The sequence below is a fragment of the Nannospalax galili genome, unplaced genomic scaffold (genome assembly GCF_000622305.1).
Source record: "Nannospalax galili isolate Female #2095 unplaced genomic scaffold, S.galili_v1.0 scaffold118, whole genome shotgun sequence".
In the NCBI taxonomy this organism is placed as follows: domain Eukaryota; kingdom Metazoa; phylum Chordata; class Mammalia; order Rodentia; family Spalacidae; genus Nannospalax; species Nannospalax galili.
Window position 1 is genome coordinate 109,763 of NW_008340856.1, and position 16,017 is coordinate 125,779.

Below are 16,017 nucleotides of genomic sequence, written 5' to 3' on the forward strand. Positions count from 1 at the left end.
ATAGAACTGGGAAAATGAACAGCAGACCTCAATCTTATCTAAAGGAATATTGACAACTGATTGCTGGTAGATGAGGAACAGCAGACCTTCCTAAAACAAAGACCACTAGATATGCTAATTAGATTCACCAGATGGACAAGTACTGGGGAATGGCTGTAGGTGCCAACACCACAGAGGACAGTAGCAGGGATAACAGAATATAAGGGCTCTAGTGGGGGGAGGGAGCCTATGGGAGGGTGCCATCTGGGAAATCGGTGTATAGTAGAATAAGATGGTTTGGGATGTTCTGTGTGATACACACACACACACACAAAAAATCAACAAATTGTTTAAAATGTATTATATTTGAGGAGGAAGCATGGAAATTTACATCATGCTAATTAGTAGAGGTAACAAACATTACCACTGAAATCTACCGGATGACTTTATAGACATACACAGGTGCCAGGATCGAAGTGCAACCGATTATAATCAGATACATACAGACTAGAGATGCATGTGCCAACATCTCAGTGTTAGTAGCAAAAACAATGAGTCTTTCTGCGAGGAACAATATATTCTAAATTGAAATGGAGATCGTGCAAAGAACAATATATTCTAAAATGAAATGGAGATCTCTTTTAAAGGTTAAAAACTCATTCAATTTTATGTCTTACAAGGGCTTATACTGAGTTCAATATTGTATAACTGTATTAATTCAGCTGTGAACCTAGAAACTTACAGCCACTTGTGAAAGAGATGTACTCTTGCTCTGGAGTGTGTTACTGAATACGTTAAAGCTGTAATGAAATGCTTCTTCTAATCATGTAGTTATTAAAAATAAAAAAAAGATTAAAAATACCCCACAAAAATGACATTCTCAAATCCAACAAATTTTGAACTATAACTTAGTTATTAGATATAGGATTCTCCATTATATATTTCTTACCAAAAATATGCATTTCTATTAATTCAGACAGGATAATATCTACATAGATAATAAATGAAATGTGAATAAAAGATAGTAAATCCAAGTACAATACTGGATGGAATAACTGAAATACTTTTTTAATATTAATTCTTCAAAAATTTTAAGTTACATTATTTGTTGTGTGTGCATGTGTGTGCGTGCATGAGCACAGGTCTATGTCAGAGGACAACTTGGAGGAGTTGGTTCTCTTCTACCAGATCAAACTCAAGCCACCAAACTCAAGCTTGGTGGCTTTATCTGCTGAGCCATTTCACTGGCCCAATTGAAATATTGTTTTTCTTTTTTTTTTTTTTTTCTTCGGTGTTTTTGAGACAGGGTATCTCCCTGTAGCCCCGGCTGGTCTGGAACTCCCTCTGTAGATGAGTGTGGCCCTGAACTCACTGAGATCCACTGCCTCTACCTCCCAAGTGCTGGGATTAAAGGCGTGCATCACAACGCCAGGCTGAAATAGTCTTAAAAAAACAAAAACTACACTTGTTTTTGGTAAAATATACATGCTTTGTGGCCTCCAAAGAGTTCTAAGACCACTAAGTATTGAGGTCCACTACTTTCTAGGTTCCCTTATCCCAAACATGACAAACAAGGAAACACAGTACAAAGATTGGATGGTGAGGTCTACACACAGGGTGCTCTAGCTGCATTAAAAGAGGGCAAGGAGGCAACAAGGTTGAGATACAATTTCCTAGAAGAGCTCTTTGCAGAAAGAAAGTGCATCTTCTTTATTTGAATGATGAAATGAACCTTCTGCTCAGCAACTAGTCATAACTTGCACATAGTAGTTCTTCTACAAGCAACTGTCAGATTCAATAAGCAGAAAGTCAATTCACTGCACTAAAACCATTTTAGCTTAGATGAGAATGATTAGCTGTGATGCTTAGCTTAACTGATTAAAAACCATCTTGCTGCTTTAGTTTACAGGCTTTTGGGGGGGAACGGTTTTGTATTTGTTTTGTGGTGCTAGGGATGGAACAAGGGCCTCCTGCATGCTAAGTAAGCACTCTACTACTATGTTGCAAACAAGATCCTGTCTATAGTCCTTTAAGGCATCTTTTATAATGACATGCTTCCTTTTTCCTTTTTAAGAAAACAGAACATGCCAGGTGTGGTGACACATGCCTTTAATCCCAGCACTCAGGAGGCAGAGGCAGGCAGATCTCTGTGAGTTTGAGACCAGCCTGGTTTACATAGGCCAGCTGGGGCTATAGGGCACCCTGTCTCGAAAAACTAAAAAAACAAAAACAAAAACAAAAACAACCCCCCCCCACACACAAAACAAAACAAAACAAAAGACTAGCATGTTCACACCCAGGTTCATCTATGAAGAACTCACACTAGAACACACTTTTAATGATTGTCAAGAGATAGTTACTATAAACACTATTTAATTTTCCTTTGAAATCAAGGCTACTTTCCTCAGAACAAGGATTTGGGAATAAAAATAAGTTGTGTTAAGGTAAAATGGAGCAGGACAAATGAGGGAGGCTTTACTCAGCATGACTTTATTCAATAAAGGAAGGTAAGGTTAGACAAGAAGTATTAGAGAAATGGTGATCATAGCAGTCTTTACCATAAAGTAAAAAATTAAATAAAAAGACCATTAGGGGCTGGAGAGACTACTCAATGCTTAAGGAGTGTACTGCTCTTCCAGAAGCCTTGAGTTTGATTCCCAGCACCCATGTCGGGCAGCTCATAGCAGCCTGTAACTTTAGCACTGCACTCACATGCACAATTACACACATAACACAATTAAAAACTAGTATCAAGTAAAAACAGTAGTCAATGAAAATACAGCATTTTAGGGATACATGCATGAAAAGGCCAACAGTTGCTGGAGAGAGAATATAAAACATTTAAAAAGCAAAGCATGTCCTATGGTCTCTATTTCTATCTTTACAGATGGTATGTACCTCACAAATCTGACTACCAAGCTTCTTCAGCATGGAAGGTAGAAAGCCAAATTAAAATGAGCAAAGAGACTACTAAAGAAAAACTTTGGGGGGCTGGAGAGATGGCTCGGTGGTTAAGAACAGTGGTTGTTCTTGCAGAAGACCCGGATTCAAATCCCAGCACCCACATGGCAGCTAACAACTGTCCATAACTCCAGTCCCAGGGGATCTGACAGCCTCTTCTGTCCACATCAGGCATTGCACAACACAGGTGCACTTACCTACATACAGGCAATACACGCATACACTTAAAATAAAAAAATTTAAAAAAAAGAAAAAGGAAAAAATTTGGATCAGACTGTATTCAAATTAGTAGCCTTCAAATAGTCCAAGTCTCATGGTAACTAAGAATCTGGGGGCTGGAGAGATAGCTCAGCAGTTAAGAACACTGGTTGTTCTTGCAGAAGACCTGGGTTTGAATCCACACGGCCCCTAACAACTGTCTGTAACTCCAGTTCCAGGGGATCTGATGGCGTTTTTTGTCCTCTGCAGGCATTGCATGACATGGGTACCTACATGCAGGCAATATACTCATACACATAAAAATAAAAATAAATTAAAAAAAAGAATCTGTTATACTTCGGAAAATCATAAAAACTGCACAAGTGACAGGGGCTGGAGAAATGGCTCAGCAGTTAAGAGCACTAGTTGCTCTTGCAAAGGACCTGGGACCCACATGGCAGCTAACAACCCAGTGTAACTCCAGTTCCAGGGGAATCTGATGCCCTCTTCTGACCTCTGTGGGCATTGCATGACATGGGTACACTTACATACATGCAGACAACACACACTCATACAACAAAAATAAAAAAAATTTTTTTTGTCTTTTTGAGACAGGGTCTCCTGTAGTCCCAACTGGCCTGGAACGCTCTATGTAGACCAGGCTAGCCTCAAACTCAGAGATTTGCCTGCCTCTACCTCTCCAAGTTCTGGGATTAAAGGCATGTACCACCACACCTGTCAATAAAATATTTTTTTAAAAATTGGACAAGTGAGGTTCTTTAGTAGTATAGTTTTTTTAAACTTTAAAAAAAATTTATTTATTATTATTTTATTTTATGTGTATGCATGTATTGCCTGCTTGTGGGTAAGTGCACCAGTGTCGTGCAATGCTCAAGGTCAGGAGAGGCTATCGGATTCCCTGGGACTAGAGTTATGGACAGCTGTTAGCTGCCATGTGGGTGCTGGGATTTGAACCTGGGTCTTCTGCAAGAACAGTGTTCTTAACCACTGAGCCATCTCTCCAGCTCCTTACAATTTTTAAAAAAATGTCAGTCAAGAGAAGGCCAGATGGGATACAGGGAAGCAGAGCTTTTTGTAATCCAGATAGCTTTAGATCAAAGGTTATCTCTAAAACTAAAATTTTGCTTAGGAAGAAAGCAGGTCAGCCAGGTGTGGTGGCGCACACCTTTAATCCCAATTTGGAAGACAGAGGCAGGCTGCGAAATTGAGATGGGCCTGGTCTACATGGCGAGTTCCAAGCCAGCTGGGACTACAGGGAGACCCTATAAATAAAAGCAAGCAGGTCTAGAAGAAGATATGCCAATGTCACTGTTTTTCATATCCCTGAGTAAATAAATTTAAAACCAATATCTTCTGTAGTAAATTTTTCTTTATTTCTTGTCTTTGGTTCCAGAGTCATGAATTTCTTAGGAACTTTAGAGTAATATTTATCTACTACAGACTATAGTTTATGAAGGATGAGTGGATTTGACATTCAGATACGTTTAAAAAAGGACTGGGTCAAATCAATTTGGAGAATCCCCTGACTTTTTATCCTAATCTAGTATTCTTTCATTTCCATTGCTTGTTAAGTCTGTAAAAGGCTTTCATATATTTCCACCTTTACATTTCAGAGGTATTGGAATACATATGTCAACTGTAAAAGAAAAATAATTCACATTTTGATATAGTACTCAGAAACAAAGGCAACACACAGGAAGACAAAATATTAAATTCCCAACTCAATTCCATCTATTCTGATTAAGTCTATCTTTTATCAAGACAACACTACAGTTACAGTGGGCAGCCTCTCATATAAACTGTAATTTTTTCTTTTTTTGAGGCAGGGTCTCCCTGTAGCCCCAGCTGTCCTGGAACTCACTATGTAGTCCAGGCTGGCCTTAAACTCACAGAGATCCACCTGCCTCTACCTCCCAAGTGCTGGGATTAAAGGCGTGTGCCATCACGCCCAACATAAACTGTATTTTATGGTTACCCCAAATAGGCCTGCAAAGACATTAAGGTCTCCTTTACAGAATTCTTGCTAATGAACACAGAAGAGATGACAGAATAAAAAAAGTCATCATTTTGCCACCAAATAAAATATTTTATACTGGTGTGACCATCACTATGTTTTTTTTTTTTTTTTTAGCAACACAAAGAAGTGGGATAGCCAGATATATAAGGCTTCTGGATGTGATGCAATATTGAGTAATCACAGGTAACAGAGCAACAAACTGCACCATGTAGATCAACAAGCAGACAAATCCCATGTGAGAGTCACAGGACAATTGACCTAATTCTGTGATAAGTCCATGATATAGAACAAAAAGAGGAGAAATGGCCCTAGATACAATTGACTAAGCCACAAAATGATCAGTGTGCCTGGAACTGGCTTTAAGATACCTCAGCAAAGGAAGGTGTAAGAGAAAAGTTTAAAAGACATTAATGTGACGAACCTGGGTGACTGCTGAACCTGAGAAGGGCACATGGGAGATGCTGTACTACTCCCTACCTTTATGTTTTCAACTCTTCCTAATAAAACTTAAAAAGATGAACCTAGCCAGGCATGGTGGTGCTTACCTTTAGTACCAGCACTTGGGAGGTGGAGGCAGGCATATCTCTCTGTGAGATTGAGGCCAGTCTGGTTTACACAGCAAGCTCCAGGCCAGCTGGGGCTACAGAGACCCCCCAAAAACAGAACTACTTTACTAATAGAGAAGTTTCAAAAGCAATACAGTTAAGTCTATTAACTGGTAGTAATCTCAGGCAAAAACTAAAGGGACCAACAGGGATCAAGGAACTTACTGGTTGAATATGTAGAAGCAGAATGAATTATACAGAAAATACCCATTTTCTCCTTGTTGTTTGTTTGGAGACGTAGCCCTGGCTGGCCTGTAATTCACTATGTAGACCAGGCTGGCCTCCACCTGCCTCCTGAGTGCTGGGATTAAAGGCGTGCACCACTGCCAAGATACCCTGGCTGGCCTGGAGTTTGCTATGTAGCCCAGGCTTGAACTCATAGAGATCTCCCTGCCTCTGTGTCTCCTTAGTGCTGGGATTAAAGGTGTGCACTACCAGAACTGGCTGGTGTCATGTTTTTATGGAATTCTGAAGTTCTAAATGGATTGTGGCTGTGAACTGAAAGAGACAACAGGCACATAAAATAGAAGTCACAGCTTCATTTAGAAATGAATGCTGGGGGCTGGAGATATAGCTCAACAGTTAAAAAAGTGTACTGCTCTTCCAGAGTTCAGTTCCCAGCAACCACATCAGGTAGCTCATAACTGTAACTCCAGCTCCAGGGAGACCTAACACCTCTGTGGGCACTTGCACTCACACGTACTCGTAATTAAAAAATAATAAAAAATACATTTTTAAAGAAAGAACTGAATGCTGTTTTTTTGTTTGATTACGTCACATCTCTTCTAAAATAGTATTTTAACTTTTTTTTAAGAAAGATTTTAATTTTATGCATATTTTTGCTGACCTGCATACAAGTAAGGTACCACATCCACATCTGATGCTCAGAGAGGCCAGTAGAGGGAATCAGATCTCCTGAAATTGGAGTTAAGGACAGATGTTAGCCACCTTGTGGGTGCTGGGAACCAAACCCATGTTCTCTGCAAGAGCAGCCAGAGCGCCTAACAGCTAAGCCAGCTCTCTAGCCCTGTATTTTAACTCTTAACATGTAACATTCAGAATGTATTCCACATGTAGTACTAAGGTTCTTCAGAGCTTGCTTTTTAAATTGTCTCCCCAAGCAGTTCAAAGTAAAGTAAAAAGAAAACCAAGTCTTCCAGAAATATCTTGAAAGCATAAAATATTTCACTTGTAATTAGAACTTTTTTTTTTTTTTTTTTTTTTTGGTCTTTTTGAGACAGGGTCTCCTTGTAGCCCCAGCTGTCCTGGAACTCACTATGTAGACCCGGCTGGCCTCGAACTCACGAGATCCGCCTGCCTCTGCCTCCTAAGTGCTGGAATTAAAGGCATGCGCCACTGGCTTGCCGGGCAGAACATTTTTTTTTATGTAGTTTGAGGAATTAAACCCAGGGTCTCCCACTTGCCAGGCAAGTGCTCTTTAACCTCACAGCTAAATCTCCAGTCTTAGAGCATTGATTTTAACTTAAAAAAAAAAAAAAAAAGGAGTGGGGCTGGAGAGATGGCTCAGTGGTTAAGAACACTAATTGTTCTTGTAGAAGACCTGGGTTCGAATCCCAGCACCCACATGGCAGCTAACAACTGTCTCTAACTCCAGTCCCAGGCTCGACAGCCTCTTCTGACCTCTGTGGGCATTGCACAACACGGGTGCACTTACCTACATTCAGGAAATACATGCATAAACATTAAATAAAAATAAATAAAATTAAAAAAAAAAACAAAAAAAAAGGAACCAGGAGCCCATCTGAAAATCTCTCCATTAGGAAAAAAAAATCTACAGCCAGGTATGGTAGCGCACGCTGAATAATGTCCAGCAGGAATGTCACAAGTCTGAGGCTAGTCTGGGCTATACAGGTTCAAGGTTAACTTAGTTACACAGTGAGTCTCTCTCTTGAAAATAAACAGATGTCAAGCATGGTAGTACATGCTATAATTCCAGCACTTAGGAGGCAGAGACTGGAAGACTTGCAAAGTTGAGGCCATCCTGAGCTACACAGCAAGACCCTGTTTCAAAGATAAAACAAAATAAATAAAAATAAACTGGAAAAACTACATTTATTCCCCCAAGGGTTTTATATAGCTCTGAAGGCCTGTTAGAAAATCATTAACATGCTCTCATACGTAAGCAACTCTAACCAAGTACAAACTCATCAACTTAGCACCAAGGACCTCTCATGATTAGCCCAGGCTTTCTACTTTTTCTCTAAATACTACACCTTAGTCAAATGCATTAGCTATAGTTCCCTGAAGATATCACCCTATTTTGGTCCTTGATACTTCAGTATCAGTACATCTCAAGTATCACCCCAATCATTTGATAAGAAGTTGTTTACCCTTTATGGTCTGTCTCAACCTTCATGAAATATGCTCTGATCCCCTAACCCTTCCTGTGAAGTCCAGTCTCTGTCCTATACTTTCAACACTTTTCACTGTTTTGTATCTTGGTTTGAGGATACCTTTTGAATCAGAGATTCTGTGTGACACAGCATTAAAACTAAAAATTATCACCAAGGAATGGTGTCTTAAAAAAAAAAAAATCTGTCCCAGAAATCTTGAATGTGACTTTATTTAGGAAAAGGGTCTTTGCAGATATAAACATAGTTGTGGTAGTATAATTCCAGAAAGCAGAAGCAGGAGGATCACTATGAGTTCGAGGTCAGCATGGTATATATAGTGGGTTCCAGGCCAGCTAAGGTGACATAGCAAGGCTGTCTCAAAAGCTAAAAGAAAAGTTATGAATTTGGAGATTCAAGTTTTTCTGGATTAAGTAGATTCAATCTATTCTCTCATAAAGTGTCTATGAGAGAAGCTAGAAAAAGGAAGGAAGAATTCTCCCCTAGAGTCTCTGCAGGGAGTGCAGCAGTTTTGCTGTCACCTTGACTTCCAACCTCTGAACTCCAGAACTGTGAGAGAATAAACTTGTTATAAATTGTTATAAGCCATCAACTTTATGGTAATTTGTTATGGAACTCTAGGAAACTTATGCCATCCTCTTTGTATCATTCTAATTCTAATGTGTCATTTTTGTTTCCTTTTTAATTACTGTAGTAGTTGTACAAGAGCATGAGAAGAGAAACACATAGAGACCTTCCTGACTCTCCTTATTCTACAGTAGGTCTCTACAATTCCTTTAACAGCCCTCCAGAAGCAGCAGTGCAGTACAGCTGAACATTCAGGAAAGTTGACATCATTGTGATAGGTCATGGCTATGGAGACACCTCCTGGCCCCTGACTTGTTAATCTGAATAGGTTACTTCTTTGATTAATTTGACCATTCATGAACAATGTTTTCAGGGTGGTTGAAAGGAATAAATAAGTAATACCTGTAAAGCTACAGATATAAAGTGTTTTTACTAATATGAAAGATGATTTTTCTTAGTAAAGTATCTGTAGCTATTAATACTGTTTTGTGATTTTAAATTTTTTGATTTATTTTTATGTGTATGTATGTTTTGCCTGTGTGATGTAAGTGCGGCTATGTCATGCAATGCCCATGGAGGCCAGGAGAGGGCACTGAATCCTCTGGAACTGGAGTTACATGGGTGCTAGAAACCAAAACCCAGGTCTTCTGCAACAGCAGCCAGTGCTGGGTGTGGTGGTATACACCTTTAGTCTCAGACTTGGGACGTGGAGGCAGGTGGAGGTTGAGGTTGGCCAGATCTACATAGTGAGTTCCAGGTCAGCCAGGGCTACACAGTGAGACTTTTTTTTTTTAATTTTTTTTTTATTTTTATGTGTATGCATGTATTGCCTGCATGTAGGTAAGTGCACCTGTGTTGTGCAATGCCCACGGCAGTCAGAAGAGGCTGTGAGATCCCCTGGGACTGGAGTTATGGACAGCTGTTAGCTGCCATGTGGGTGCTGGGATTCAAACTCACGACTTCTGTTCTTAACTGCTGAGCCATCTCTCCAGCACAACCTCCCCCTTTTTGAGACCTTATCTTTTAAAAAAAAAACATATTTTATTTATTATTTTTATTTTTTATGTGTATAAGTGTATTGCCTGCATGCGTATAAGTGCATCCATGTTGTGCAATGCCTGTGAAGGTCAGAAGACTCGGTGTCAGATTCCCCTGGAACTGGAGTTACATTTGATTATTAGCCACCATGTGGGTGCTGGGAATCAACTAACCTGGGTCCTCTGCAAGAGCAGCCAAGTACTGTTAACCAATGAGCCATCTCTCCAGCCCCAAGACCTTATTAAAAAAAAAAAAAGTAAAAGAAAAAAAGAAAAAAGCAAGCCTTCTGGGCTATTTTCAGAGATGAAAAAAAATCCTTTTAATTATAGTCATGCATAAATTTAATCCAAGCTGGAGACTATTATTATATGATATGATATTCAGCACCTATTTAAAATTTAGATCACAAAGTATAATTTTACATGCTCATAGTTGGGAGAGAGTAATAATACAGGTAGTTCATAGGTTTTTCTTTGGGGGGGTGGTTTGTTTAGATGAACTTAACAAATATAGGTAATACAGAACCATTTAATGCTTAAATTTGAAGAAAAAAAGGCAACATACTAATTATGGTTGTGGCTACTAATTTTGAGAATCCAAATGAGATGAATGCAGTGCCATGTTTAAACTTCTTTGCTCTTAATTATTATATCAAATTTGCTAAAGGAAGTGAAGGATTGTGCCTGATACAAGCACCTGTCTAGTCAGGAAAATAGAAGTGACAAATAAAATGAGACAAATTTTAAGATAATATATAGAAGTAGTCTTCTATTGAAGCCTATGTGTTTGTTTGTTTGTGGTTGTTGTTTTGTTTTTGGTCTTTTTGAGACAGGGTCTCTCTGTAGCCCCAACTGGCCTGAACTCACTATGTAGACCAGGCTGGTCTTGAACTCACAGAGATCCACCTGCCACTGCCTCTGGAGTGCTGAGATTAAAGGCGTGAAACACCACACTTGGATAAGTCTATGGTTTTATAAAGAAGTAAACTTTATAATGAGGTAAAAAATTTTACTAACCCAAATGATCAAAACTTTAGGAGATGAAAATAAAAACAAGCAAACCTCATTTTTAGAACAGTTAATAAATAAAAACAAGAAATTGAAAGCAGGTAAACTAGAAGTCCCAATATAAAAACATATACCTTTATTGCCAAACAATTCTTCTATACTTAGCATTAAATCCATAAAAATTCAAGTTGCATGAAACTGTTCCAAAGCAGTTCATAACTAACATGAGGTTCACTTGCAGAGCTAAGTGGCTTCCTTTCCTTGAACACTGCAGGTCTGCTTCAACTCCCTGGAGCAAACACCATAGAGGGAAGCCCAGTGAAAATATATGTGTTAGCCAGGCGTGGTGGTGCGCGCCTTTAATCCCAGCACTTGGGAGGCAGAGGCAGGTGGATCTTTGTGAGTTCAAGGCCAGCCTGGTCTACATAGCGAGTTCTAGGACAGCTGCTGGGGCTACAGGGAGACCGTGTCTCAAAGAAGGACAAAAAAAAAAAAAAAAAAAAAAAAGAAGGGGAAATACATCTGTGGCGTGACTATCCTGAGGGTAGATGGAAGGCCCAAGCTGGCTTTCTAAGAGTGACGAAGGAAAAGTAAGGCCACTGGACAGCTCTTCATGGACCAGCTGGCATGGAATTGTGTCTGGTTCTTTCCTCCAGTGCAGAGAAGGCTTATCCAGCTGGCTTTCAAAGCACAGCACTAGCTGGAGTGCTCACAATTGCTTTTCAACCATCTGGCATTCTTTTACAACCCTCAGTTTACCCAACATTATACTTTGAGGTCTGAAATGCTCAGATAATTTTAAGAGTTCCTGGTATGTATCTAGATAAGAAAGACGTAGAGTTAACTACTAAGTTGATTTAAGAAACTATTTCTAGGGCTGGCACAGCCGCTAAAAGCAAAGGCTAACAACCAAAATGTCAAAGAAACCATTTCTAAAACTAAAAATTGTCCTGTTATATTTAAAAAATCTAAAATCTCCAAAATAAAAATCAAGACAAATAATACAAGAACAAATTAAAAACAAACGCAACAACAAACAAAAAAAGAAACAGATTTTCAGAGATCACACGTATCATATAGAGAGGACAGGGAAAAGACATGCACTTCTCAGACATTTAACTATCAGGTAAACAGAAGGGAACTGATGAAATGCAGAGAGAATTGTTCATCTGTGTTCTGTTATTATGATTTTAAAGATGGACATGACAGCATGCCTGTATGCTAAACATGGACAGACCCATAGAGAGCTAATGATGCAAGAGACAGAGAGGGTATAAATACAGGAACTGTGAGTAATAAAGGGATATGAGACAGAAGAAACAAGAAGGAAGATAGGAGGGGAGGCTGGTTTCTGATATGAGGAAGAAAGAAAATGGGTCCTAAAGAGGGCAGATTTCCAGGTTCAGTGAGAGGAAAAAAGGGGCTTCTGTCCAAGATCTCCTAAATCTTCAATGAGGTACAAGGCCAGCTATCTGAGAATGAAAGATGAGGCCACAGATGAATAAAAGTTGGAATCTTAGGGGGCTGGAGAGATGGTTCAGTGGTTAAGAGCACTGGCAGCTCTTGCAGAGAACTAGGGTTCGATTCCCAGCACCTACATGACGGCTAACAATGGTCTATAACTCCAGTTCCAGGGGATCTGATGCCTTCTTCTGACCTCCGCAGGCACTGCATGACATAGGTGCAGTTACATATATGCAGGCAATACATTCATACACATAAAATAAAAATAAATAAAAAATATTTTTAAAAAGTTGGGAACTGGAGGCTGGAGAGATGGCTCAGCGGTTAACAACACTGACTGCTCTTGCAGAGGACCCGGGTTTGATTCCCAGCACCCACATGGCGGCTATGAACCGTCCTTAACTCCAGTTCCAGGGGAATCCGAAGCCCTCTTCTGACCTCCGCAGCATTGCACAACACGGGTGCACTCACTTAAATGCAGGCAACACACTCACACACATAAAATAAAAATAATAAAATATTAAAAAAAAAGTTGGGAACTTAGAAACAGTTAAGGGCAAAAAGATTTAATCATGAATCAGTGGTAACTTTGATTGTGGTGCTACGTACCCATTTTGGATTTATGGTCATGAATCTGTAGCTCACTAGGAATAAAAGCTAGATGAAATATTAAGGTAGTATAAGTAGAAAAAAATGGGTAAATATACTTTAAAAATAGATATCCACGTTGGGTATAGTGGTGCATACATTTAATCCCAGGAAGCAGAGGCAGAGGCAGGTGATCTCTATGAGATCAAGGCCAACCTGGCCTACATAGTGGGTTTCAGGTCAGCTAGGACAGAGGGAGACCCTGTCTCAAAAAGACAACAAAAAATAAATATAAATAAATAAAAACATGTATCCATGAGCTGTACACATAGACACTAGCAATGTCCAATTAAGTTGTGGTCTATGTAGTCCCATTTGTATCACCTCATCAGAGAAATTTTTAAATCTGTTACATTTAAGTCATGATTTTTTTTAAATTTTAAAAACTATTTATTTATTTATTTATTGAATTAATTTATTTATTGGTCTTTTTGAGACAGGGTCTCCCTGTAGCCCCAGCTGTCCTGGAAATCACTTTGTAGACCAGGCTGGCTTTATTTATTATTTTTATGTTATGAGTGTATTGCCTACATGTACGTAAGTGCACCCATGTGATGCAATGCTCTCAGAGGTCAGAAGAGGGCGTTGAATCCCCTGGAACTGAAGTTAGCCACCATGTGGGTGCTGGGAATTGAACCCAGGTCCTCTGTAAGAGCAGTCAGTGCTCTTATCTGCTGAATCATCTCTCTAGCCCCAGTCATAAGACATTTAAAAAAAAAAAAAAGTCTTATGACTGGGGCTAGAGTTTATTTCCTTTTTATTTATGTGTATATTTGTGAATTCTGTGTGCATGTATACCACATGCGTACAGGTGCCCAAGGAGGCCCAGAGGTGGGCATCAGAGGTCCTGAAGCTGGAGTTACAGGCAAGCTAAACCACCATTCAACTCTGAGTGTAAATGAAGGAATTTCTAAATAAGCACCATCTGAATTCAGGAAGGACTTCAGGCTTTGTACCTACCCTTTCTCAGGAAACTACTAAAGAATATGGAAGACATGGCATCCAGGAAATAGGAGACTCAACACGGAATGGCCAAGGGAAGGTCCAAAGTGACAGCTATGCAGTAGTCCAGAGAGCAAATCAATCTAGACTGGAGTACAGTTTGAGGATAAATTAAAAACAGATACAAGGAGAACTAGCCTAATTTAAAAACCACCACCACCACCACCAAAAGCAGGGCATAGTGGCTGACACCTTTAGTCCCAGCATTCAGGAAGCAGAGGCAGGCAGATCTTTGTGAGATCTAGGCCAGTTTGGTTTACATAGGGAGTTCAGGCCAGCTGGGGCTGCAAGGGAGACTCTGTCTCAAAACAAAAAATATAAAAAATAAAAGACGGGCTGGAGAGATGGCTCAGCGGTTAAGAACACTGGTTGTTCGTGCAGAAGACCCGGGTTCGAATCCCAGCACCCACATGGCAGCTAACAACTGTTCATAACTCCAGTCTCAGGGGATCTGATGGCCTCTTCTGACCTCCGTGGGCATTGCATGACACAGGTGCACTTACTTACATGCAGACAATACAGGCATACACATAAAATAAAATAAATTAAATTTAAACAAAGAGAAAAAATATAAAAAAATAAAGATAAAAGAATCAATTGTTTAACCCAGGAGACACAAAAGTAGTACAAAGAAAACAAGTAATAATATTTCCTTGTATGCTTCATCTGTGAATAACAGGTCCACTGTCATACATAAATACTGACTTAATTGGGAACTGTAAAGTATGAGTAATAAGGAAGGATGGCTATATGAGACAGTTTAAGGTCTCAATTTCCAAAACAGAAAACTATACATAAAGTCCAAAGGTGAAAATCCAAGAAATACAGAATAAACATTAAAAACAAAATAAACAGGTCACTAGGAGAAGGAAGTACCTACCACCACACCCAGCTACAAAGTGGATTTTTAAAATTATTTCCAAAGAAAAAAATCAATTTTATATGGCATAGACTAGTACGTTTCAATAACACTATAATAACATTACTGCTGATTTTTAGAATAAACAGAATCCAGTACTGATAAGTAATGCTTAATGGAAAACGTTACCTCTTACAGACGTTGTTGGAAGATAATGGATCTCAATTTTGATTAACAAAAAACATTATCAGTGTTGTAATGGATGTAGTATTTGTTACTAAAACTTTTAGCATAATTTAATCTACTTTGATGCCATAAAAGTTACTTTACATTTTTTTCAACTATCATATTACAAAAACATTAGTATTTATCTTGTTGATAAAGATTTTGACAAACAAAATGGTGACTAATAATACCAGGCTGTATACAGGTTCCTCTGTTGATATAAAAAAATGGCTAAATCACTTGCAAAATTAAAGTTCTATGAAATTGTGGTATTATAGAAGGCTACTGAAGTGCTAATTGTGGTTACTATTCTGTTTATCTAAAACTTCCCTTATGATTTAAGAGTAATCCTAAAAAATGACTTATGCCATGAAGACAGGTAATTTATAAATGGACTGGAGTTGGTTTAAAATTAGTGACAATAAAGCCAGGCGTGGTGGTACATGCCTTTTATCCCAGCCTGCACCAGACCAGCTGAGGCTAATAGGGAGACCTTGCATCAAAAAGAATCCCCCAAAAGTAACAATAGTTTTTAACTAATTTATTGGTTATGTTTATTGATATTAAAATTTTATTTAAATACTATATTGTGAAACCCAAACCTATCAAAATTATAAAAGTCCACTTTTACTAAACTCTTTTTTTAAACATTTTATTATTATTTTTATTTTATGTGTTTGCGTGTGTTGCCTGCATGTAGGTAAGTGCACCCATGTTGTGCAATGCCCTCAGAGGTCGGAAGAGGCTGTTGGATCCCCTGGGACTAGAGTTACAGATAGTTGTTAGCTGCCAAGTGGGTACTGGGATTTGAACCCGGGTCATCTGCCAGAACAACCAGTGTTTGTAACCACTGAGCCATCTCTCCTGCCCCTAATTTAAACTCTTACAAAAAATTAATCTGAGCTTAGTAACCTAAGGCAGGGCCTGTCATAACCTTTTCTCCATTTGTAATTCCTTTTCACCTGAGTAATTTTTATGTGAGCCCAGGTATACAGGCATATAATACTGGTTTAAAAATCAAATCAAATATTTACTGATAATAAATTTAAAATAA

General features: G+C 38.9%; 1 protein-coding gene across 5 annotated transcripts in view; it reads right to left on the reverse strand.

Annotated features, from left to right (window-relative positions):
* Positions 1–16,017, reverse strand: part of Rnf24 (ring finger protein 24) — a 77,971-nt gene that overhangs the window by 58,394 nt on the left and 3,560 nt on the right. For 2 of the 5 annotated variants that reach the window (XM_029564843.1, XM_029564842.1), the window contains exon 2: positions 6,629–6,696. The exons of the other annotated variants lie outside the window; for them this stretch is intronic. The gene's annotated coding sequence lies outside the window, so the exon portion shown is untranslated. The remainder of the gene's footprint in view (positions 1–6,628; positions 6,697–16,017) is intronic. 5 annotated transcript variants of the gene reach the window in all.